This window comes from Petaurus breviceps, unplaced genomic scaffold (assembly GCF_028583685.1).
Source record: "Petaurus breviceps papuanus isolate PSGF00001 unplaced genomic scaffold, PetGlider_PUasm1.0 90491, whole genome shotgun sequence".
Taxonomy (NCBI): Eukaryota; Metazoa; Chordata; class Mammalia; order Diprotodontia; family Petauridae; genus Petaurus; species Petaurus breviceps.
The window spans coordinates 4,245,504-4,270,723 of NW_027187263.1; positions in this window are offsets into that span (position 1 = coordinate 4,245,504).

Consider the following 25,220-nt stretch of genomic DNA (forward strand, 5'->3'; position numbering starts at 1 on the left):
TCTATCTATCTATCTATCTATCTATCTATCTATCATCTATCTATCTATCTATCTATCTATCTATCTATCTATCTATCTATCTATCTATCTATCATCTATCTTCAGTTAGATATACATATAGATTGTGTGTGTGTGTATCTGGATATAACCAAAAAAAAAACAGACTTCCATTGCATTTGGGAAGATTTCCCCCCCCCCCCACCCAGGTGACTATTTTTACATTTCTGTGTTAATATTTTTGGAAGTAAACACTGTAAGGTTCTGTTATATTCAATGTCATTTGGAAGATGTTTTCCACACCACTGCAAGCACCTGCAGCTTTGGGAAATAACTGAGATTTCCAGTTGACATGCACAAGACATTAATTTATGCTGTAAGTTAAAATGATTAAATCTGAGTATTTGAGAGGAATGGTGTCTTTTGTGAGAGTGACAACTAATGGTGTTGGAAAATCTTGCTCAAGTGCTGCTGCATACCCATAAGAAGATGCTCCATCTAAAATATAATGATGAATCTAGCATTAAATGAAGACAATGGACAATAAAATAAATGAAATGACAAACTGCTGTCATTGTCATTTTGTTAGATCTTAGTGCACATGCTATTTTATCAGCAAAAGGGTTCGTGATTTGTTGTAAGAGATTTTCTGATTTCATGAGGAATTTATTAACTTTGTGGAAGAATTGAAAAAGTGGGATCTGGACCTGTGATTTCATTGGTGTATGAAACTCTAGCAAGGCTCTCCCAAGAAAGGTCAACAGTGTTTCTCCAATTTGCTCCTAAAAGTTGTCAGGATATACTAAGAGGTTAAGTTTCAAAATGCCTAGGTGACATTATAAGTGACAATAAGTGACATTAGAACCTAGGTTTTCTTGACTCCAAGGTAGATATTCTATCCACTGTACTAGGGATACCTATGCAGGAATTTATTTTTTCTAGAATTAATGCTTCTTCTGGGACTATGAAATACAATGCAAAAAAAAAAAACATTGGGGATGTTGCTCATAATTCTTCATTCTTTGCTATAGTTGCATACCTACAAGATCATGATAGATAATATGGCAGGAGCATACCTATTAGAAAGATAATTAGTTGATGAAAGAGTCCTTTTTAGCCTTGAGTAAAAAGAGGTCATAGAGGGGGAGTAATATTCCTATAGTTGAATGTTCCATCTGTGAGCTGTCAGACTCAAAATCCAGGTCTGCCTTTTGATTACATAAAATAGAATCTTTCTGCTCTGGCACTGACAATGAAATAATAAAATAATGGACAATGAGGTGAGAAATAGCAAGAACTTACTGCATAAAACATTGATGTACATTATTTTATTTGCATTATTGACACCTTGGAAATTATTTTTTTTCTCCTCATTCTTATATTCTGATCATTGAACAATATGTGATGTTTTTTTTTAATCAATCAAGCATTTTTTAAGTGTTTAGTGTGGTTCAGGCACTGTAATAGGTGCTAGAAACACAAAAGCAAAGAGTGAAACAATTCTGATTCACAAGGAGCTTCAAGTATATATAAAAATAAACACTTGCATAAATAAAAGTGAACAAATACAAATATATACTAAATGCAAGGCTGATTAGGAGGGAGGGCTCTGGTAGTTGGTAGATAAGGAAAGTCTTCATTTAAAGATTGTGCTTGTACTGAGTCTTAAAGGATGAATGATTCAAAAATGTGGAAATAAGGAGAGAGTAGACTGTAAGCATGCCTAGTGCCAAGGTCAAGAGATGAGAAATGGAGTGTTGTGTACAAGCAACTGAGAGAAGGCCTCTTTGTCTTTATCACAACATATGAAAAGGAGAGTATCTATCAAGCAAAAAAAAGAAAAAAGATAAGCTAGGAATAGATTTTTTAATATTTTAAAATAATAGTTTATGTTTTATCTTAAAGTCAATAGGAAGACATTGGAAATATGTGAATGGGGTAGTTGCATGGTTAGATCTACACTTAGGGAAAGTGTATTTGGTATCCATGCATAGGATATACTTGAGTGAGGAAAAACTTGAGACAGAGAGACCAATAAGTAGATTGTTGGCAATAATTTAGGTTCAGATGCAGGAAATATTTTTAAGACAGCAATGGTGAGATTTGGGAACCAGTAGGATTATGTATGTATGTGCCTAAGAATATGTTTGTTAAGAACATTCAGATTTTTTCCATCATTTTCCCAAAGAAAATCAGTTCTTTCTCTTCTTCCTGATTAAATTTTTACTAAGCTCATTGTCCAATTCAATATTATCTATCTATCTATCTATCTATCTATCTATCTATCTATCTATCTATCTATCTATCTGTCTGTCTGTCTGTCTGTCTGTCTGTCTGTCTGTCTATCTATCTAATCATGCATATATACACACACAAACATATATAGATATATACATACATATGCTTACATGTGTATACATACATATGTTATATACGTATTTTTTTTCATAGATCTATATTTGGAAGGGACTTCCAGGGCCATCTTGTCCCACCTCCTTCTTTTACACATGAAGATACTGAGGTCCAACTTAATTGATGTATCCAAGGTGTAGCAGCAAGCACCCCAAGCGTCCTCAGGGTTTGCTGCCAACACAGGTTCTTGGATCTGCTTTGATAAAGGAAAGCAACTCAAAATGTGTTAACAAGCTTACTTTAATCAGTCAAATATGTATCGTTTACCTAGTTCAGGGGGAAAAGCTCAGCATCCCGAACTTCAGAGTATACAGCTGTCTGTATTTGAATTATCAAGACAGAAACAGATCAAGTAAACAGATTTCCAAACTGTCCAACCTTTACATCCATACCAAACAACATCTGAGTTTCAAAGCCGGGGGGCTCTGGACAACGGCTTCCCAGAATTTCATCTGATCAAATCACAGTACACTTCTCAAAGTGAGCCCCAAAACAAAGCTACCCATCAGGGCTTATATAGCCCTGGCTCAGAGAATGTAACAACCTTATTGACCCACTGGCCAATCAAGAAGTATCTACTGAAAAACAAGCCTCCTAACCCAGGCTCCAGGTGCACTTTAGCCTGGGGCAGGGGAAATCTTTAAATTTGCATTCCCCTTACACAAGGTCACACTCATAGCAATTATCAGAGATGGGATTTGAAACAGACGATGACTCTAAAACCAGTGCTCCTTCCACTGTGCAACGCTATATACCCTAATATGTGCTAATGCATAATATTCTTCATTAACTTTTTTTCTTGTTCCTTTTTTCCCTTGTAGATAATTAACAAAATGTTTTTGAATAATTATAAATTCCATTTTGGAAGCTCTACAGTGTCTAGGAAATTGGTTCACTTAGTTTATTTTCATTTGCAAAAAAGAAGCACCTGGAAGATCTCAGAACTTTTATGGAATTCCTCTTTGATTCAACATCTGCCCTAAATTTATTCTGTGATGGTGGTGGCATATATATTTATGTCATTTGACAGAATGTTGACCAAGCATGTCATTGTATTATGTCTCATCTGATTCCATAATTGGAGTGTTATTGAAAATGAAAAGAAAGATAAAATTTAATAGGGATAAGTAAAGAGTTTTACTCTTGAGCTAAAAAAAGTAGCTTTATAAATGCAAGATTGTGGCCACATGAAGAGAAGCAATTTGACTCAAAAAAAACTAGGGGTTTGAGTAGCCTACAAGGTCACTATGAGTCAATAGTATAATTTGGCAGACAGGAAAGAGATTGGAATTTTAGGCCACAGTAGGACAGGCATATTTTCTAGGTTTAGAAAGTTTCTTAGATGTCAGAATATATATATACACATACATATACATATACATATACACAGTATTTTATTCAGTTCTGGGGGTAGCACTTTAAGAAGAATGTGGGAAAGCTGGCAGATGTAGAGAACAGAGTGAAGTGGAAGGTGAAGGGCTTCAAGTTCTGGCCACATGAGGATCAGAGGAAGAAATGATGGAAATTTAGACCGGAGAGAGACAAATTAATGGAGGCATGGTAGATGTCTGCAAGTATCTTAAAAGAGCAGTTACATGGACAGAGGATTGTTCTTCTTGGCCTCAGAGAATGGAACTAGGAGCGATAGGATGGCTTTACAAAGATTCAGAATTAGAGTTATAATACATATTCATGATTTGAGCGAAATAAAATTGGAATGGATACTAGGTTACCTCTATACTGGATGACTGCAAGCAAACAGTAGATAAACATTTGGCATGATGAAGAAAATATTCTATTTACTTGTTTTATTTGCCTAACTGTCCACTGAGGTCTTTTCCAACTCTGAGATATTGTGATTATTTTAACCTAGGACAGAACCACATTATAACATCTGGTTTGTCCAACACTTTTATAGCACTTTTTTTTAAACTTCTAAATTTTCTTCTGTACATCACTATAACTCTCTCAGAAACCTTATAAAAAGATGCATAAAAAAAGTTGAAGGAAAATTCCACACTAAAGAAATATGAAGACTGTTATATGAGATGGATAAAATATGATTCAGATATAAAGGTCTGATATGTAAGCTGTAAAATCTTATATAGACACTCCCCACAAATCAGTCCTAGAACACAGAAAAAAATTCAAAGAGCATGGCTTATGCTGAAGTGGAAAAAAGTACAAATGCTTCAATTTGATTAAAAATAATTTATTAAATTAATACTATATTCCAAGCACTGAGAATACAAAGAAAAAAAAATGAAATAACTCCTTCCACTGGGGATATTACCTTGTAATGATGGAAAAAAACACATGCAGTGAAAAGTAAATAAAACATAATTATATATAAAATACATAGACTTTGGCAATGCAGTAAGTTATGATGACATAAAATGCTTACTACTTGGGAGATAAAGAAAGAGTCTGGGTAGGAAGTAACCGTGAATGGAACCTTGAAGAAAGCTTTGTATTCCAAAAAGCAGATACATGGAGGGTAAATATTTCACACATGGAGTGGAAGACTATGTCAAGAGATTGAGGTGGGACATAGTATTCCTTGAATGAGTAACTAAGTAAGATTGACTAGATCCCATAGGAAGGAAGAAGGTATAAGGTGAAATCTGTCTAGAAAGATATGTTAGAGCCAGACTGTCAAAGTCTTCAAAGTCCAAATGAAGAGTATGTATTATCCTGGAGATAATAGAATACCACCAAAACTTCTTGAGCAGAAGAGTGATGTTGTCAGAGCTAAGCTTTCAGGAAATCAAATTAAAAAAAAACCTGTTATTTTTAATATAAGGAATAAAAAACAAGCATTTCCATAACTTAGTATATTTTTTAAGAAGATAATTGCACATGAAACTGCAAATCTATTGTGTATAACTTACTATTCATTTTAAACACATAACAAAGTTGTGTAAATTTCTTTTTTTTGTTCTTTTTTCTCTCCTCCCCCATCCCCACCATAGAGATAGTTACAATGCAACATAGAGGGTAAAGACTAGAAGCAATAGTCTTTATGAGAAATGATGAGTGCCTAAATTAAGGTAATAGCTGTGTTAAAGGAGAGAAAGGCATGGAAATGAGAAACATTATAGTGGTAAATTTAATTGATTGAATGTGAGGAGGGAAAGTAAGGATGAAAAAGGGTGGCTAACTGGAGTGACTAGAAATATCATGGTAATTTAAGAAAAAAATATAGATGTTAGGGAAAGGAGTGGGTTTTGAGGAAAATAATAATTTCTTTGATCATGATGAATTTGAGATATCTAATAGGCAGTTGATGGCATAGTTGGTCAATGTGCTCAGGGTGTTTCTAGAGTGGAAGAGAATATATTTGAAAAATAATTCACATATTTGAAATTCACATGCTAGGAACACCCAGAGGAGAAAGGCTTTCTGATCATATTTGCTAATTATAAACAATACCGTTATTCTGAAAAAAAATTATATAGGAAAATACTCTTTGGGTATAGAAAGATGTAATTAAACTGACAATTATTGTAAATAGAATATTAGAACTAGAAAAATGTATATATCTGTGTTAATGCCATACATAATTCTCCACTAGCAAGTATAATACATGGTGTCATGAAAAGCTTTTTTATACGTAAAATTGCACTAAGACTTTTAGGACATCTTGTCTTTGAAAATTCAAATACAAAAGATCATTGCCAGTGATTATTTTACAGAAGGATTTACAAGATTCATTGGAATAGCAAATACTTGATTTCATTAAAAATTGGCCCCAGTTAAAAAGAGCATCTGTATGCACATTTGCAGCTAAATATTTCTTGCATTATATAAGATGAACTTGTAATCAGCCACCTGTAAACCTGGATGGGTAAATTGGATAAAACTTTGGAACTTGCTTAAGCAGTAGGCAACTGTTCATGTGGATGAAAAAGGTCAATTTCATCATCAAATGTCTCTATCATAATATAATGCCTTAACCATAACTGGAAAAAAATAACAATCTTAAAAAAAAAGAAAGTAGATTTTAGAAAGCTATTGTTCAGAGAAGCTTAGAAAGGGAGGGAATTGCTGTCCAGTTCAATACAAATTTTTAAGTTTGACAATTGGAAGGAGATACAGGTTTTCTTGGCAGGGAAGTGGTGGAGAACTTGGAAGTTCAGGAATCTGTGGGGAAAACAACAGTGTAAAGAAGGACAATGACATATTCTGGGTGTAGAATGTTCTGGAACTGAGGTTGAACATCTTCTATTTCCATCAACACTGACAGATGGATCCCAGAATGTGGAATACTTATGTTTAGACAGCAACTAGTTGCTAAGAGTAATAAATAAATAAACAATGTTTCTATAATGACTAAATTTAGATATAGAATCTCAAAAACAAATAAATGAAACCAAGAAATAAAACTAGAGAAGTTAGTTAAGGAAAGGTTTGGGAAAAATATTTTAAATATGTTGCTATTGAAATGAATTGGATCCTTCATTAAAGATCAATGAATTTGTCAAATTGGAATTTTTGCTCATGTAACAATCACAAAAAAAAACCAAGAGTTAGTATTTTTTTTAGTGGTTTAAGGCTTTCAAAGTTCTTTGCAAATATCAAGTCATTTTATCATCACAGACATCCTAGGAAGTAATGAGGAAAGAGAAAGAAAGGAAAACAGAAGTTCAGCAACTCATCCTATATGACACAGATAGGAATTGTCTGAGACAGTATTTGAACTCAGTTCTTCCTGACTCCAGGCCCAGTATTCTATCTATTGTACCATCTAGTTCCTATATGTAGCCAAATGATAATGGGTTGTCATTTGTAAATGCTTTCAAATTAAGGAAAAACTGGTATTTTCCACAGAAAGAACGTATGTGCCTTTATCTAATATTTTCCATTCTCTTTTCATAATTGCCTTTTATTATTCATACTTATGGGGAAATTAACTCAAAGGAATTAATGCACTCTGTAAAACGAAAGAATTGTAGGTTAAAAAACTAACACATATCTTTCATCTCACCTTATTTTGGACATTATGGCTTCTATAGATTTAACATAACTCATAGTAGATATTGTACTTTTTTGGTATCAATTAGGTTTATTTTGTGAAAAAAATCCTGCTACTTTCTAAATCACCAAAAAGTCCTAAATGATAAATTGATGGCTTATATATAGGAAAACAGAGTTCAGAGCACATACTATTATCCCACCTACAAACAATTTCTTTTACTTAAAAATTGATGGGTCCCAAGTTAAGGTTCATTAATAACTTTGGCCTGAGTTCCAGATTATTGGAGAATCCCCAGAAGACATTCAGATTGGTTGTTTTTTATTTATGTTTTCCAGCACCTGCTCTAGTTGGACGAGAAAAATAATCAGTTGTGCTGACCATGTCTAAGAGATCTCTGTGGATTTGTGAATCACTTGGAGCCTGTGTAACAGAAGAATTTGAAAAAAAAAAACCTCAACTAGATAGAGTCCTTGAAATATTTAATTTTTATTTTGGGATGGACTTATAAATTGGTGATTATTATTATTTTTTTCTTTCTTAGTATGCCTCACTTGTCTGGTACTGCTCTAAATCTCTTAATTTAAATGAAGCAAGTTTTTTTTTAATTCAAAACTTTATTTTCCTGGACCTCTTGCTGCTTCACATCAATAAATAAAACAAAGGAGGGAGCATCTTCCCTATTAATTGAAGCTTGTCCTGTCTGGGAAAAAAAAAAACACTCAGAGTTTTCCTGCACACCATTAAAGGTATTCTATTCAGAAATTCTAGAGTATTACTAAATCAATTTCATTCAACATTTATTAAATACTTTCAATGTACAGGGTGATGTACTAAGTGCTGGGGTTGCAAAGATAGATCTGGTACAGAAGCCACAGTCAAGAAGTTTATACTCTAGCAGAAAATCATATATATATATATATATATATATATTTATGCAAAAAAAACTTTGGAAAAGGTGGCTGGAGAATAAGTACAAAATAAGTACATCCATGAAAAAATTGCTTGAGAAGTATAAGGAAGAAGAGGTTACTTTCATGAGATGCATGGAACTTGGGGTGACTTCATAGAAGATGTAGCACTGAAGTATGACCTAGAAATAAGAGAGGGCCTTCAACAAATGGAGATGGCGGAAAATGGAGGAGAAAGCATTCAGGCAAGAGGTGCTACATTAACCAAGGGATAGAGATAGGAGAGAGTAAGAATAGAATGGAATGCAGTGTGCCTTTGACAGACTAAAGGAGAGATAATCTATGAGATGAAGTGGAAAGGAAGTATCAAAGAGTGAAATATTTAGAGTTTGAAGACAGTAAAAGTTATTATGCCTATCCTAGTTGGGTTAGAGTTTGAGATCTGGAGAGGCTAAGTGATTTGTCCACATTCACATAGGTATTAAATACAGAACCTAATTTGAAGGATAGTTCTTCAACTCAGAATCCATTTTTTTTTCATTGCATTATTATCTCTGAGAAAAAAGATCTTATTCTTCTAATATTAAAGAATTATGATCATATGGCATATATAATTATAAATAATGTGTAATAATCTAACAATAATGAGTTCTTGTATTTTAATGATAAAAAGGTTGAAAGCTGATAAAGTGCCATGCACCAGGTCTCAAACGCAGGGAATGACACAACCAGTATTCAAACCTAAAGTCCCAGGAACCTAAACCCAGTTTTGTTTTGTTTTTCACTGGGCCTGGCATAGCATGATTAAGAGCTTAAATTTTAACTGATAGGCAATGGAAAGTCACTGGCTTTTTTGTTTAGACTGATGGAATCAAAATAAAGTATTAGGAAGATTGTTTAACTAGTGGCATAAAGGATGGTTTAGGAAGAGCTAGAATTAAGTAAGCACAACAAGATAAGCAAGAGATGAGTTAGAAATGAGTTTTATTGGAAATCTGGTTGTGAAGTTCTGGGGAAAGATTAGGTGGTAGAGGCAAAAATTCTGAAAGTCATATAGGTAATGGGTAAAGTCGCAAAATTTGAGGAAATCATTATTGGAGAGAGTGTAGAGATCAGAGAAAAGGGCCCAGGACAGAACCTCAAAGGGCATATAAATGTTTTAAAATTAAATGTATTGCTGATGCATTTTGAAAACTGCAAACAACAGAATGTAAGATGTCATAGGGATATGAAGCATTTATTCTTGTCTTTCTATCTTTATAATGTAGAAAAGTGCCTTATGGATAGTTGTTTTTAGTAGATATTTGTTTACTGAATAAAATTGAACAGTGTATTGTTAATTATAACCTGTCTCTTCAGTGTCATCCATTAAAAGGATAACAAAGAAGCAATTAAAACCATCTGATACAGTGACCATCATGGAGTATGGAGAATGTAAGATTTTGTCCCTATAGTCTGCCATCTGTCAAAGAAGCAGAAGGAAGTCTATTTCAAAATTAATAATTTGGAATCAATATTAATCTTTGCATATTCTCTGACTCCTTTTGTCTTTTATTGTTTTATTTTAATTTTTGTAGTTGTACAATACACACACGTGTGTGTACATGTGCGTGTGTGTATATGTGTTTGCATCCTCTGAATCTGACATCACTTTTTTATCATCCACATAAGGAAGCAGCTATATTTAGGGTATCAGAGCAGAATTAGGAGTCAGCAAAGAAGGTAGACTAGAAATGGTCAGAGAGTTAGGAATTCCATGAGGATTTTGTGTCATGGATTGCATCTTTTTTGTTAGCTCATCCCCTTAAGACTTGCGTAGGGACTCCAGTGCTAACTTTCTCCAACTACCTCTATATTCAGCATTTCTAATTCTTACTCTGTGAGTTTTAAGCTAATGATTCAAAGATAACCAATATTTCCAGAATGCCTGTTGGCTTTCTAGGGTGCTTGTTTTACTTTTTTTCAACTGCTCAGTTAGGTGCAGTGGTAGTAGGATGATGGACTTAACCGATGAAGAGGGAATCTATTTTTCCTCACAATATTTATGTTCACTAGATTTAATTTGATACTTTGAATGATTCATGATTTCATCAGTGTGAACACTTACCACACATGTAGATGACAACCCCACTATCTATTCTCACCAAATGAAACTAATATCTTGTCATCATTACCATTTAAAGTGTGTAGGTAACATTTGAATTCTTAAAAGTTATACCAGCTAAGTTCCTAAAAAGTTGGAAAAGTTTTAGTATAGCTCCTGCAATGAACTTCTTTCATCTGAGAGCATCAGCCTAGCCAATATGGACAGCCTCATACCAAGATGAATGGCCACAAGGTGCTGACAGTTTGGCCATAGCAACCCATAAAACAAACACATATCTAGGAGACCTCAGTTCAGTGTGGTCCTCTTTTAATTCTTCTGTAAAGGTACAGAATTGACTATAAAAGGTATAGAGCAATGGTGTCAAACTCAAATAGAAACCAGGATTACTAAACCATACATAAGGTTCTACACAGACAGCATATTAATATAGAAAGCAACATATGGCATTACCTATGCTCTATTGTATTTCTATCTACTTTTGTTCAATATTTCCCAATTCCATCTTAATCTGGTTGCTGGCATTGTAGGCAGCATGTTTGACACTTCTGCTGCAGAACATCTGAAGTTTTTCTGAATATTTAGAGGGAAATTCATTATCTGACTAAAGGTCAAATGGTCATAGTTCTTATTATAGCAATGATTGATTGAATGACTTAAAGAAAAACCCATGATATTACTATACTGCGATTTCCCCTGACCTGGATTCCTAATTTTTAAGGTGGGTTCATAGAGATACCAGGATTGCTAAAGTTATGGAACTAGATTATAGTGGCATTAGATCTGCATTGCAATAGCGTGTGTGCATGTGTGTGTCTGGACTTTGTGCTTGCATGTGTCTTGTTAATTAAGCTAAGTTTCTGACTTCATCTTAAGAGAAAGTGGTTACAGTCACTCCATAGAAGTTAGGGAAACTGATTTTACCCTAATTATTTTTGCTTAATTGTACTCCCAGATTAAATCAATCTGGTGATGCTGGCCTCTGTGACTAGTCTGGAAGTACTCATTGGTACTCACTGGAGACCCTGAGATCCTCTTTGGAAATTGGGCATGTAGGCTCTAGAAGTGACTTGGGGTTGCCTGTATGTATCTGAACAGGCTCTTTATCTGTGGTAACACTGTATTTCTCCTCATATTGCCAAATCACTAGATGTACAACAAAGGGTTCTGAATGTGTTGTTATAATCCTATTGGTATAAATCTTGGTGTCACTGACTTGTCTCTAATCCTGAATGGGGTATGACAAGTTAAATTGAATAATAATCATTAAATCATTTAAAAAAATGAAATACACACATATGTACAAAGTTATGTCAAAACAATCTACTTCAGCCAGTATCAATACTGGATGTCTAATATTAACATTACTAGAGATGTTCATTAAAGAAAAACAAACAAGGAAAATATTCCTTATTTACTTAATTTATTTCTTTTGGATCATGGAATACAACAACTTCAAAAGAATCAACACTGTGAATGGCCCAAAGGATAAGAAAAGAATCTGCATGTGTGTAAATTAGCTGCGATAAATTACCAATGAAGAAGTTTCACGCTTGTTCATGCAGTGAAAGGTGAAGGCAAAGAGAACAGGCATTTATTAAGCACCTATTATGAGTCAGGCCCTATGCTAAGTGTGCTAAAATGTGATCTCATTTGATCCCCACAACAATGTTGAGAGGTAGGTGCTGTTGTCATTCTCATTTTGGCATTTGCACAATATATAAATTACTAAAGGAGAGATACATTGCATACAAATTTTGCAGAAAGATGAACCAAATTCTGCAAATGTCAGCTTATGATCTGTACCAGTAGAGGGAGTATCCACACCAACCACACCATTAGTCCACTCGAGTTTTCACATGTGTGAAATCTTCAATGCTATACTTCTTCAGTATTACAACTTTAATGATTTGGGAGGTTTTGCTTATTGGTTTGTTTTCGAGCCACATTCCCCTATTTCATGGGCTAGAAGTGTAGGGGCTACTTACAGGTCTTATCCCACTCTGATCAGCAAGGGAGATTTCCAATGTGAGCTGATTCATTCTTCCTTTGGCAACCAAGTGGCCTCCCTTTCCTGGGGACTTGGCACATTAACAAGAACTTTAATGTGGACATACCATCAGCTTGGCCCACTGCAACTTGGCACTTTCAAGCTCAAGAGATACTCAGCCTCCCTTGTAGTAGGGATTACAAGTATGCTTCATAATACCTAGCAATTTAATGATAAAGTTATAAAATTTAAGTTGTCTCCTTAACATTTTCACATTAGGTGGAAAGAGATAGATTATTCCTTCCTTAAAATGTAATCTTAAGGGGCGGCCAGGTGGCTCAGTGAGTAAGAGCACCGGCCCCAGTGTCGGGATGACCTGGGGATCAAATCTGGACTCAGATACTTAGAGCCACACCCAGAAATAACTGGCTGTGTAACCTTGAGCAAGTTACTTAACCCCAATTGCTTTAAAAAAAATGTAATCTTAAATTCTTTGAGATTAACTGGTTTAATGGATTTAAAAGCCATTACAAAGGAATGTATTTGAAGAAAATCATTTAAGTAATCATATCAGTATGCAATTTCATGCTTACATGAGAGATATTCATTGAGCATTGATTGTTACAGGAACTGTGAGTCATATAACATGAAAAAATGAGACCTTGTAGTCCTGAAAATTCAAGGGAAAATATCTACTCAGTGATTATAAAAGCCTAGAAAAATAGAAACAAAAATCTAACAGAATCCTTAGCTGGAATAGGAAGTTACAATATTAGCCTCAAATGATCAGCTCTTAGAATCATGCAGTTCAACACTGACTCTATGGAAACAATCAAGATGGGGCCACAGTTTATCTCTGTTGTACAGGTATAACTCCTCTTGATGTCAGGAGAAAGCTGCATGCATATTGCTTTCACAGTTTGGTTCTAAATGGACATTCCAGCTATGTACTTATATTTCTTAGTAATCCCTTAAAATTTACAGAAAGGATGCCAAAAGAAAAAAAAAGGGGGGCTTTTTTCTAATCAGTTGCTAAAAGGATTAGACCTGAACTTTTTAAGTAAGGAGGTTTTGCTTATCTTTTTGGAGCTGGCAGATCTGCTGGAACCCCAAGTACTAAATTATTCCCCTGTGCAGAACAGATGGCCATGGAAAGGAAGTTCTTCCTCCCCTCTCCTGTATAATTTATTAGTTTGTTGACAGATTGTGCAAGCCTAACTTCTCTGCTTACTGCTGTTCTGTCTCAAATGTGCTTGAGTAGGCCACATTTGGTACTTTGTGCAGCAAGTGTGTGACTTCAAGTTGCAGCTTGTTTGTTTAAATAAGATTAAGAACAGCATACATAGATCACTCAGGAAACTTATTTGAAGCTAAAAAACTACAAGGATCCATCCCTAAAGCAAAGAATTTCTGAATTCCTAGAATGCATGACAATAGCTAACATCTTGTAATCAACAAGTCAGATAGGAACCTGATTAAATCTGAGTCATTATTCTTACATTTTGATATACAAACAGGTACAACTGTTTGTTTTTCCTCCCTGTTGAACATGTGAATTTACATAGTGTTAGTATGTGATGAGATGTATTGCATAAATAAGCATATTTTTGGCAGGATTAAGTACAAAAAATGATTTATTAGACTTCAAACTCCCTGGGGGCATGGACTATGTCTTATTCCATCTTTGCATCTCAATAGCCTGGCCCAATTTCTGTACCAGAGGAAACAAGAAGTCAAACTAGCTGGGTTTTTTTTGTCCCTAATGGTGTCACCATGGAATATTTTGTGAGAAAGCATAGTGACCTTTCATGATAAACAACTTCAAAAGTGTGAGGAATGCTTTCCAAATATCCTTTCCTTAACAGCCTATTATGGGACTATAACTTGTGATTTTATTTAAGCCTTTAATCGATTTATTCATATCTTCAACCTTGCCAGTAATATGTTCCATAAATATCCTCCTACAAAGCATAGTATCTCCTGTTCAATGACTTCTTCAACTCTCTTGCTGTTCAAGATACTTCCCTTGTTTGAAATTTTGTTAAATAAGTCTATATTCACTAGATTCCCTCTTTTTAGATTTTTAAAATCTTCCAATATCAAATAAAAAATGAAATCAATGTTTTTGTTGAGCATTCACTATGATGATCAAAAACAGATACAAAAAAAGATATAGAGGACTGAGTCCCTTCCCTTAAGAAACTGACAATTTAGATGAATATGTTACATTAATGCATAAAAAATAATGCAATACATATTAAATCCAGATGTTTGCCTACTGCATTGGAGGTACAAAAGTGAACAGTCCCTGTCCTCATTGAGCTTGCCCTCCCATACACATAGTATATAAGTATATACAGATAAATGCAAAATGAATATAAGCTAGTTTTAGGAGATAACATACTGGTAAGCTGTTTTAGGTTTAAGAAAGTCTTCATACAAGAGAGACTGACTCTTTAAATTTTGTAGAAAATCAGAGATTTTAAAAGCAAAGCTGAAATAGTAGTTCGGTTCAAACATGAAAGTCATCATATCTAAAGGCAAAGGAGACAGGAAGTAGAATGTATTTGAGGGACATATAGTCTAGGTGCAAATTGATTGATTTGTTGTAATTTGAAGAGTACAGAACTTGAATTAAGAAAACCTGGATCTAAATGCAGCCTTTTCTAATTTCTATTTGTGTGATGAATATAAGCATCTGAGCCTACATTTTTTTAACCTGTAAATTAGGATTAAATAACATTGGCACTATCCAATTCACAGGATTGTTGTTCACAGAATTCAGAGGTGGAAGAGACATTCAAAATAATTTAGTCCAATCCACTCGTTTTATATTTTAAGAAATGGAGCCTAGACAAGAAAAGTGACTTGACCAAAGTCAAAGAAAGAATACATAGTAGTCTAAACCCAGATCTAGTAATCATCTTCTCCATACCATGTGGTTACAGCTTTGTACATTGTAAAACATACAGTGCTTTATCAGCATTTTATAATAGGATTATAGTTTTGAAACTTTGAATATTGTATCAAATTATTACTATCATTATCATTATTTTTGTTGACGTTTTCATTTCATTATAGATTCTCCTCTGATAAGAGGTCTCAGCTATCTTATTGTCTCTGGTTAGAAGTAACTGATATGATGCTGAAGAGAAAATACCTGTGCAAACGGAGTAATCAATAACATTTTTGAAGTTCTTTTACTGGTAAAGCTTGTGACTTTAAAGGACATCGGGGAGCATCACTGTAGAGTGATCTAAATATGGAATTCATCAAGAACTATGCAAATCATGTGCCCATATCCACTCATACATATACATAAGAAAATATGATTTATAGACATCATTGATCCATTTCATTGATGTCTCTTGGAAACCTGTCTTGTTTATCCTTAGGGAAATGAGATGTAACCAATCCCAGAGAGCAAGCTTTATTCAGACAATAATGGTCCAACCATCTGTTAGATGAGGGCCTACAGATGTGTAGTTTCATACATACATAAGTGGAACTAGAGCCAATTATAAATACACAAATCTTGATTGTGTCCAATAAGCTTAAACAAACATTGGTAGAATTCCTTTGGGGTCATGGCCAGTAGTCATAGAAATTTAGCACTCTATTTACTCTATCTCTCTTCATGCCTTTCTTTACTTTCAGATGAAGGACTTTATTTAGATATCTTGTATCAATTCCCAAGCCCCTTTGTCATTTTAGTTGTCCTCCTCTGGAAAATAAACTTTATAACTACCTAATGTTACCCTGATTTCATCCAAACTAGCTTTTCTTCTTATTTATCCCATTTTTCCTAGTGGTATCACCATTTCTTTAGAATATTATATAGGATCTTTAAGTCTTTCCTTTATCATCCCTTTTACCTAATTTTCTCTAAACATCACCTTTGCTTCTTTTAAAATTCTCCAGGATTCATTTTTTCATCTTTATTTTTAGTGTAACCATTCATAAGATCTCTTTATCTAGAGTTGGAATGGACATCAGAGATCATCTGGTTACATTTCATTTTACAAATGATAAAAATGAGACTTAGGAAATTTAAATAACTTTTCCAATGTTATCTAGGTTATATGTCCATCAAAAGAAGTATTAGGCTTCAGGTCTTCTGACATCAGAGCCAGTACTCTTTCTACTTTACCCCTTGCTATTCCAGGGCCTCATTATCTCATAACATAATGAGTATGACAAACTCCGTTCTGATTTCTTTGCCTTAAGTCATTTCTTGCTATTATACATCTTGTCTTCTGCTGCTAGACTGGTCTTTATAAACTGGTTTCTTAAGAATCTAAAACTATGTTTACAACATCAAGTCTAAACTCCTCTACTTAGATTTAAAGACACTTCATAATCTTGCCCCACCCTAGTTGTCCAAATACTATTTCTTAACACAATATTTCGGTTTTATTTAGGCTGGTCTGTTCACTGCCATTTGTTCATTCCATGCCCATTCCCTACCCCTTTGGTAATGTCATATAGAATATCCATGGAGGACCTCCAGTCAGACCTACCCATTCAAGGCTTAATTTAAATACCTTCCATCCCTGTGACATTTCCTCCAACTATTCTAGTGCAGAGCAAGTTCATTTATTCAAATTCAATATCACATAATGTAACAATTGTTTTCTATCTCAAAATGTATAAATCTCAATTAATCCTTTTCCTATTTGGACACGAATATCCTTCTAACTTCTCTACATTTGCTAATAGCCTTGCCATCATCCTGATAATCCACGATCACAACTTTTGAGTCATTCAAATGTACTGGGCAAGAGGAACTCAATGGGGTCTTACATACTTGCTACCCTATGATTCTGTCAAATGACTCTATCGCTTTGCTGTTTAAAGGGGAAAAGAGGAAATAAACATTTAGATAACATCTATTATGTGCTAGGCACTGTACCAAGTGCTTTTATAAATAATATCTTATTTGATTCCCATAACCAATCTGTGAGGTAGGTGCTTTTATTATCCTCATTTTACAGTTGAGGCTACTGAGGCAGACAGAGGTTAAATGACTTGCCAATAATCACAAAGCTAATACATGTCTGAGGCCAGATATGAACTCAGGGCTACCTGACTCCAGGCCCAGCACTCAACCTACTAAAATGAAAAATAAAACAAAAGAGAAAACATATAAAAAACTTAAGTGACTACTTGCTCCATAATGTCTTAGCTTGACATTTATAGTGCCCTTCCACATGACTCCAACTTAGATTTCTTGCCAAATCCCACACTGCTCCCCATTACATTCTCTGTTCCACTCAAACTGGATTAATAGCTATTCCCAGGTCCTGTGTTTGTATTTTCTGCTTTCAAAGATTTACACAAATTATCCCTTAATACTTGTGAGATCCTTTTTCTTCTTTCAAGACTCTATTTAGGTGATAGCTCCTGCAAACAAAGCTCTCTTTGATTCCAAGAACAGGAAGTGATCTCCTCCTCCCCAGATTTGCTTGGAAGCTTTTGTATGGATCACTCCCTCATCACTCTTACTTTGTTGATAGTATAAAAAGTTCTAGGCATGAACTAAGGATACTTAGATTCAATTATTTTTGTTTTTAATATTTGCTAACTCTGTGTCCATGGAGAAGTCACATAATCTCTTTGAATTTCAGCTTCATCATTAGGAATATGGGGAAAATAATGCTAGTATTACCCATCTTAAAAGGCAGTTGGGAAGAAAGCACTCTACAAATTATAAATGATTACAATATAAATATGTTATTATTATTACTTCATTATATCCTTATATACACATGAAATATACATTTTGATAATCATAAACTCTTTTAGGACAACAAAAATGACCAGTTTTTTGTTCCTATAGAATTAAATATAGTAGATTTTTAATATATGTTTATGGGTAGAATGAAGAAGTATAATAAAATTATAATATGGAAGCAGATAGATGGTTCAGCAGATAGAGTGCTAGGTCTGGAGTCAGGAAGACCTGAGTTCAAATTTAGAATGAAATACTTACAAGTTGTGTAACCCTAGGCAAATCACTTTACTTCTCTTTGCCTTAATACACTGGAGATGGGAATGGCAAACCACTCTAGTATCTTTGCCAAGAAAACACAAGGTCCTTGTGGTAACAAGGGGTAACAAGGGGTAACAAGGAGTTGAATACAACTGTAAGATTCAACAACAACGAAAGGTTGAGCTAATATGATAAAATGATATCAGCTAAATTAATCAGCTAAATTAATTTACTTGTTCAGCTTTGTATCAAAGTGCCAAAGGAATATTTTATTGAGTTAAAAATAGCAAAATTCATATGGGAGAACAAAAGGTCAAGAAAATCAAGGGTAATAATGAGTAAAAATGTGGAAAGGAGGTCAATCATTACCAGATCTCATATTGAACTACAAATTAGTAATGATTGTAGTGAATTTTTTTGCTGGTTACAAAAAGTGGTAGAACCATGGAACAGATTAGTTATAGAGCATAGAGACACAAGCAAACACAGCAGAATAGTATTAAACTTAAAGACCTCCATTACTGGGACAAAAGCTTATTATTTAACAAAATCTTCTAGGAAAATTGGAATGCTGTCTGACAGAAATTAGGTTTAGGCTAATACTTCACAAAAGATAAACTCCAAATAGATACATGACCTAGATATAAAATGTCACATAATAGATTAGAGAAGGAGTTACCTTTCAAAGCTATTGCTAAGGGAAGACATCATGAACAAACAAATAATAGAGAGGATCACATAGGGTAAGGTGCATAATTTTGCTTATATAAAATTTAAAAATACTTTGCATAAAGAAACCTAATATAGTTAGAATTAGAAGGGAAGCAGGTGACTGGGAAAATGGTTGCAGTACATTTCTGCAATAAATGAACAGTCAAAGGATTTGAATAGAACATTTTAAAAGGAATAAATCCAAGCTATCAACCACCACATGGGGAAAAATCACTCTCAATTACTAATAATCAGAGAAAAAACTAAAACAACTTTGATGTTCTACCTCAAAACCATCATATTAGCAATGGTGACAAAGCAGGAAAATGTCTACTGTTGGAGCAGGAAAACAGGATCAGAAGTGTATTGTTGCTGGAATTATGATGGCCTTTTAAAAAAGTAATATTGAACTAGTCACCACATTTACTCAATTTCACATATCCTTTGACCAAGGTATACTAGGATTATACCCCCAAAGAAATAAAAGAAAAAAGATCTACATGTATGAAACTACTTCATAGTAGCCAAATATTGGAATCTAAGGGCGTATCCTCCTATTGGGGAATGGATAACAAATTGTGTTATGCAAAGGTAATGGGGTATTACTGTGGCAAAGAAATAATGATACAGGCAATTTCAGAAGAAATTGGAAAGAACCCTGTGAAGCAATTCAGAGAGTAGTGAGCAGAACTAGAACAACTTGAAAAATGAGAACTTTGGAAGACATTATAAATCTGATTAATAAAATAACAAACTATGAATCCAAAAGAATAAAAATGAAACATGCCATTTCATCTCTTAACAGAGAGGTGATGAACTTAAAATGAAACAGACCTTCATTTTCAGACCTGGTTTATAGAGAAATCTGTTTGTGTAGAAATTCACTATGCAACTGTGTATTGAGCATTTCATTAAAAAAATTGCTGGGGGAGTAGAAGCACGACCTTCCCGCGGCTCCGGTTTCCACCCTCCCCAATCCATGTAAAAAGGGGACTCTAAGCAAACTTTGGAGCTGCAGAACCCACAAAATGACACAGTGAAGCTAACCTCCCACTGAGGACAGCCCGGCAGGCCGGCAGGAATCGGCCAGTGCAGCACTCTGGGAGCCGAGCCCAGCACCACGCAGAGGCTTTAGCTCCAGGGCGGGCCTGACCAGCCGCCAGCCAGAGGGACTCCAGATCAGCAGCAGCTGTGGCCATTTCCAGATTTATCAATACATAGATGCGAAGGACAAGGTGAGAGGCCAGTGCAGTCTGGACTTTGGGACCCAGGAAGTGGGAGTGCATGGCTTTTACCCCCGGAGTGAGAAACCGCTGAGACGCCAGCACAGCCTGCCAACGCCACATGGCAGCTTCAGCTCCTGGCCTGCAGAGTGTAGGGAGACCAAGCACCAGTCTGAGGGGTCATCGCTCTTGCTTTAACCTGCTTGTATCTGGATTGCAGTCTAGGGTGGAGGTCCTGGGGTGTGTGTCCAGCTTGCCAGAGCGTGTGGAGACCTCAGAGAGGGCACCCATCTAATACCTCCGGCAGCTGAGAAAACCCCAGCATGTGGGACGAAAACTCCCCTGTCTGGTGGCAGAGTCCTACTGTGGCAAAAAGCCCAAAAGTCAAATCATTGAGTGGCAAAATGAGCAGGCAAAGGAAACAAAGCAGACAGAAGATTCCAACATTACACTCCTATTTTGGGGATAAGAAGGAGCAAGGCATGGAACAGTAGGAAATCAGTGAAGTCAGAACTCCTGCACCAAAAGCTTCAAAGGAAAATACAAGCTGGTTACAGGCCATAGAGGACCTTAAGAAGCAGATAAGAGAAGTGGAGGAAAATTTGGGAAGAGAAATGATAACAATGCAAGAAAATTATGAAATGAGAGTCAACAGCCTGACTGAAGAAAATAATACCTTAAAAAACAGACTGACTCAAATGGCAAAGGAGGCTCAAAAAGGCAATGAGGAGAAGAATGCCTTAAAAAGTTGAATTTGTCAGATGGAAAAAGAATCTCAAAAGCTCACTGAGGAGAATCATTGCTTCAGAATTAGATTGGAGTAAATGGAAGCTAATGACTTTATGAGAAATCAAGATGCAGTCAAACAGATCCAAACAAATAAAAGAATAGAAGGCAATGTGAAATACCTCATGGGAAAAACCACTGACCTGGAAAATAGATCCAGGAGAGATAATTTAAAAATTATTGGACTGCCTGAGAGCCATGACCAAAGTAAAAGCCTGGAAAGCATCCTCCAGGAAGTCCTCAAAGAAAACTGCCCTGATGTTTTAGAACGAGAGGGCAAAATAGAGATTGAAAGAATCCACCTATCACCTCCTGAAAAAGATCCCAAAAGGAAAACTCCTAGGAATATTATAGCAAGGTTCCGGAATTCCCAGATTAAGGAGAGAATATTACTAGCAGCCAGGAAGAAACAATTTGAATATTGTGGAAACACAATCAGGATAACCCAGGATCTGGCAGCCTCTACACTGAGGGATCGAAGGGCCTGGAATGTGATATTACGGAGGTCAACAGAGCTGGGATTAAAACCAAGAGTCACCTACCCAGCAAAACTGAGTATCATGTTTCAGGGCAAAATATGGTCATTCATTGGAATAGAGGACTTTCAAGCATTCTTGCTGAAAAAACCAGAGTTGAATAGAAAATTTGACATTCAGATACAAGAAGCAAGAGAAGCATGAGAAGGTAAACAGGCAAAAGAAATCATAAGGAACTTATCAAAGTTGAACTATTTTTTTGTTTGAAGTAATCGGGGTTGAGTGGCTTGTTCGGGGTTCCATGGCCAGTTGTTGTTTCTGGGTGTGGTGCTGGGTCTCTGGGCCCGGATTTGATCCGGGTCATCTCAGCACTGGGGCCGGTGCTCTTGCTCGCTGAGCCACCTGGCCAAAGTTGAACTATTAACATTCCTACATGGAAAAACAATAATTGTAACCTATGAAACTTTTCTCAGTAGTTGAAGAGATTAGAAATATATATATGTCTTTATATGAGGGTATGTGGGCATATGAATACATATGTGAATGTGTATATATACGTTTACAGGTATACATAGATAGAGGGCACGGGACCAATTTAACAGGAAGGGATGATACTTAAAAAGTGAAATTAAGAGGTAAGAGGAATATAATGGGAGGAGATGGGGAGAGATAGAGTGGGGCAAACTATCTCATACAGAAGAGGCAAGGGAAAATGGTTACAATGGAGGGGAAGAATAGGAAGGCAAAAGGGAATAGGTCAACCTTATTCCTATTGAATCTGGCTTGAGAAGGGAGGGAAAGACACACTAAATAGGGGATCTCACCCTCCAGGAGAATAGGGGGGGAAGGGGACGTGAGGGGGGATGATGGAAGGGAGGGCAGGCTGGGGGGGAGGGAAGTTGGAAGCACCCACTTTTGAAAAGGGACAGGATCAAAGTAGAGAATAGAACAAGTGGGAGGTGGGATAGGAGGGAGGGAAAAATAGTCAGTCTTTTACAATACATCTACTATGTTATTGTTTTGCATTAGCCACACATGTACAACCTACACTGAACTGTTTGTCCCCCCAGTGGGGGTGGGTGGCAGGGGGGGGAAGGGAATGAATCTGGAACTGAAAGTTTTAAAATCAAATATTCAAATATAAAAAAAATTGCTGGGTAGTAGGAGGAACCCATTATCAAGAAAAAATAGGACAGAGGGAGACTTATGTCTATATTTCCTATATGTCTCATTTATTTCAACATAATTTATTGCCGTGAAGTATTGTTCTGAATTAAAACCCAGGCACTGAACTATAATTCCAAAGAAATAAAAGAAAAATGCTAAAAAATTATTTGCTAACCACCCCCCAAAAAATAAACCCCAAACAGCAACAACAAATGTATTTCAAAATACTTCCCTGAAGGGGTGACATTGCTATTGATATTACTGTTATTGGGAATAAATTGTGAGTATTTTCTGAAAAAAAAAAAACCAGTATGTTAGGTGCACGGGATATAAAGTAGACATTATTTATATTTTAAATCAGGTTGCTGAAACACACTGTGTAATAAAATAAAGAAGAAAAAATAATTAAAATCTATCAAATTAATTTCATTAAATCACATTCCTTTTGTCTTTTCAACCAAATTATTAGCTCTTGAGAGCAAGGATCATGTGTTATACTTCTTTCATATTCTCTTTAATGACATATAGCAATAAGAAAAAGTAGTTACAAAACAATGACTTGAGGTCTAATTAGTTAATAACTGTTATATTTTTATTGAAGTGAGACAACCATATTGCGTGCAGTATTTTGGTTACATATAAAATTTGGCTTTTTACAAGGATATACTTGGTTTTCCATGTTGTTTCTTAAGGCTGTCCTTAATAAGAATCAGAATTGTATTTTTATCAAGGACCCAACAGTGTATTTGACTAATAAAAATGTTTCACATTTTATAATATATTATAATATATCATACATTGTGCTTGGTTCTGGGATACAAATATAAATAAAACACAATGCCTGCTAATGATCTGGGCTAGGAGATTGCACCATCCAAAGTACTCCAAGAGTGTCATTCATTTTCAATTAATTCAATTCAAAAATTGTGGACTAGGCATTTTGTTAGAGATACAACAACAAAACCAAAAACAGCCTCTGCCCATTTGTAGTTTGGTTTTTACTGTGGACGATTTTAGTCTTCACTATACAGTTGAATAAATAACTAATATTTATCTCTCATTTGAATGTTTACAAAGAGTTTTAGAAACATTTTCTCATGTAAACCTGAAGACTATCTAGAAAGATGGATACTAGAGGTATTGTTTTTCAATTTGAGAGATGAAAATACTGATGATAAGAGAGGTTGAATAAATTTCCCATGATCAGCCAACTAATCAAGGAAGTTAGATGGCACAGGAGATAGAGCAGTAGGCCTAGAGTCAGGAAGACCTGAATGACCCTGGCCAATCACTTTAGTTCTGTTTCAGTTTCTTCAGTTGTAAAATGGATGTCATAATAGCACCTACTACACAGGATTGTCCTGAGGATCAAGTGAGAAAATATCTGTAAAGCATTTAGCACAGTACCTGACACATAGGAGTACTAAATAAATGCTTCTTCCTTTCCCTTATAAATGTCATATACAAATCATGAGCTCAAGTTTTCTTGGTCCTAGGTCTAGCACCATATCATCTAAATCACATAAAATAAAGAACAGAGTAGGATTTATTAGGAAAAAAAAGCAGGAATACTATCCCCTATTTGATCCAATTTAGATGAGATGGAGGTTCAAGTTTTGCCTACTCCCCCACCATTCCTTGCTTCACTATTAAAGCTTTTCCCTCTGTGCCTCTTCTATGTGAGATAATTTTCCCAGTTTGTCCTTTCTCATCTCCCTTCTCCCAGGGCATTCCTCTTTCTCATCTATCCATTTTTTAAACATCATCCCAACACAATCAGCACACTCCTGTGCCCTCTATCAATGTAGAATCTTTCTTACTGCCTTAATAATAATAATAATTATCTTTTAAGTTACAGCTATCATCTTCCCATATAGAAAAGTGAACAGTTAAACTTTAAGTCTCTTATGAATTCTCTTTAATGTTTATCTTTATAGGCTTCTCTTGAGTCTTATATTTGAAACTCAAGTTTTCTATTCGGCTCTCATCTTTTCATCAGTAATACCTGAAAATTCACTATTTTAAAAAATGTCCATTTTTTCCCATGAAGGATTATACTCAGTTTTTCTGGGTAGGCCAATCTTGGTTGTAATTCTAGTTCTTTTATCTTCTGAAATATCACAAGTCCTCCATTTGTTTAAAGTAGTAGTGGTTAAATCTTGTGTGAGCTGACTCTGGCTCTATGTTATTTGAATACTGTAATTTTAATGAAATAAGAAGATTTTCCCCACCCATTAAAAGGACTAACACATGGAGCCTGGATGATATGGAGCTCAGAGTATGAAAAGAGCTTGCCCAAGGAGGAGAGAGAAGAGAGAGAAAGAGAGACAGAGACAGAGACACACACGCAGAGAGAAAGAGAGAGACAGAGACAGAGAGAGACAGAGAGAGAGACAAAGAGACAGAGAGACAGAGAGAGAGACAGAGAAAGAGAGAGAGAGAGAGAGAGAGAGAGAGAGAGAGAGAGAGAGACAGA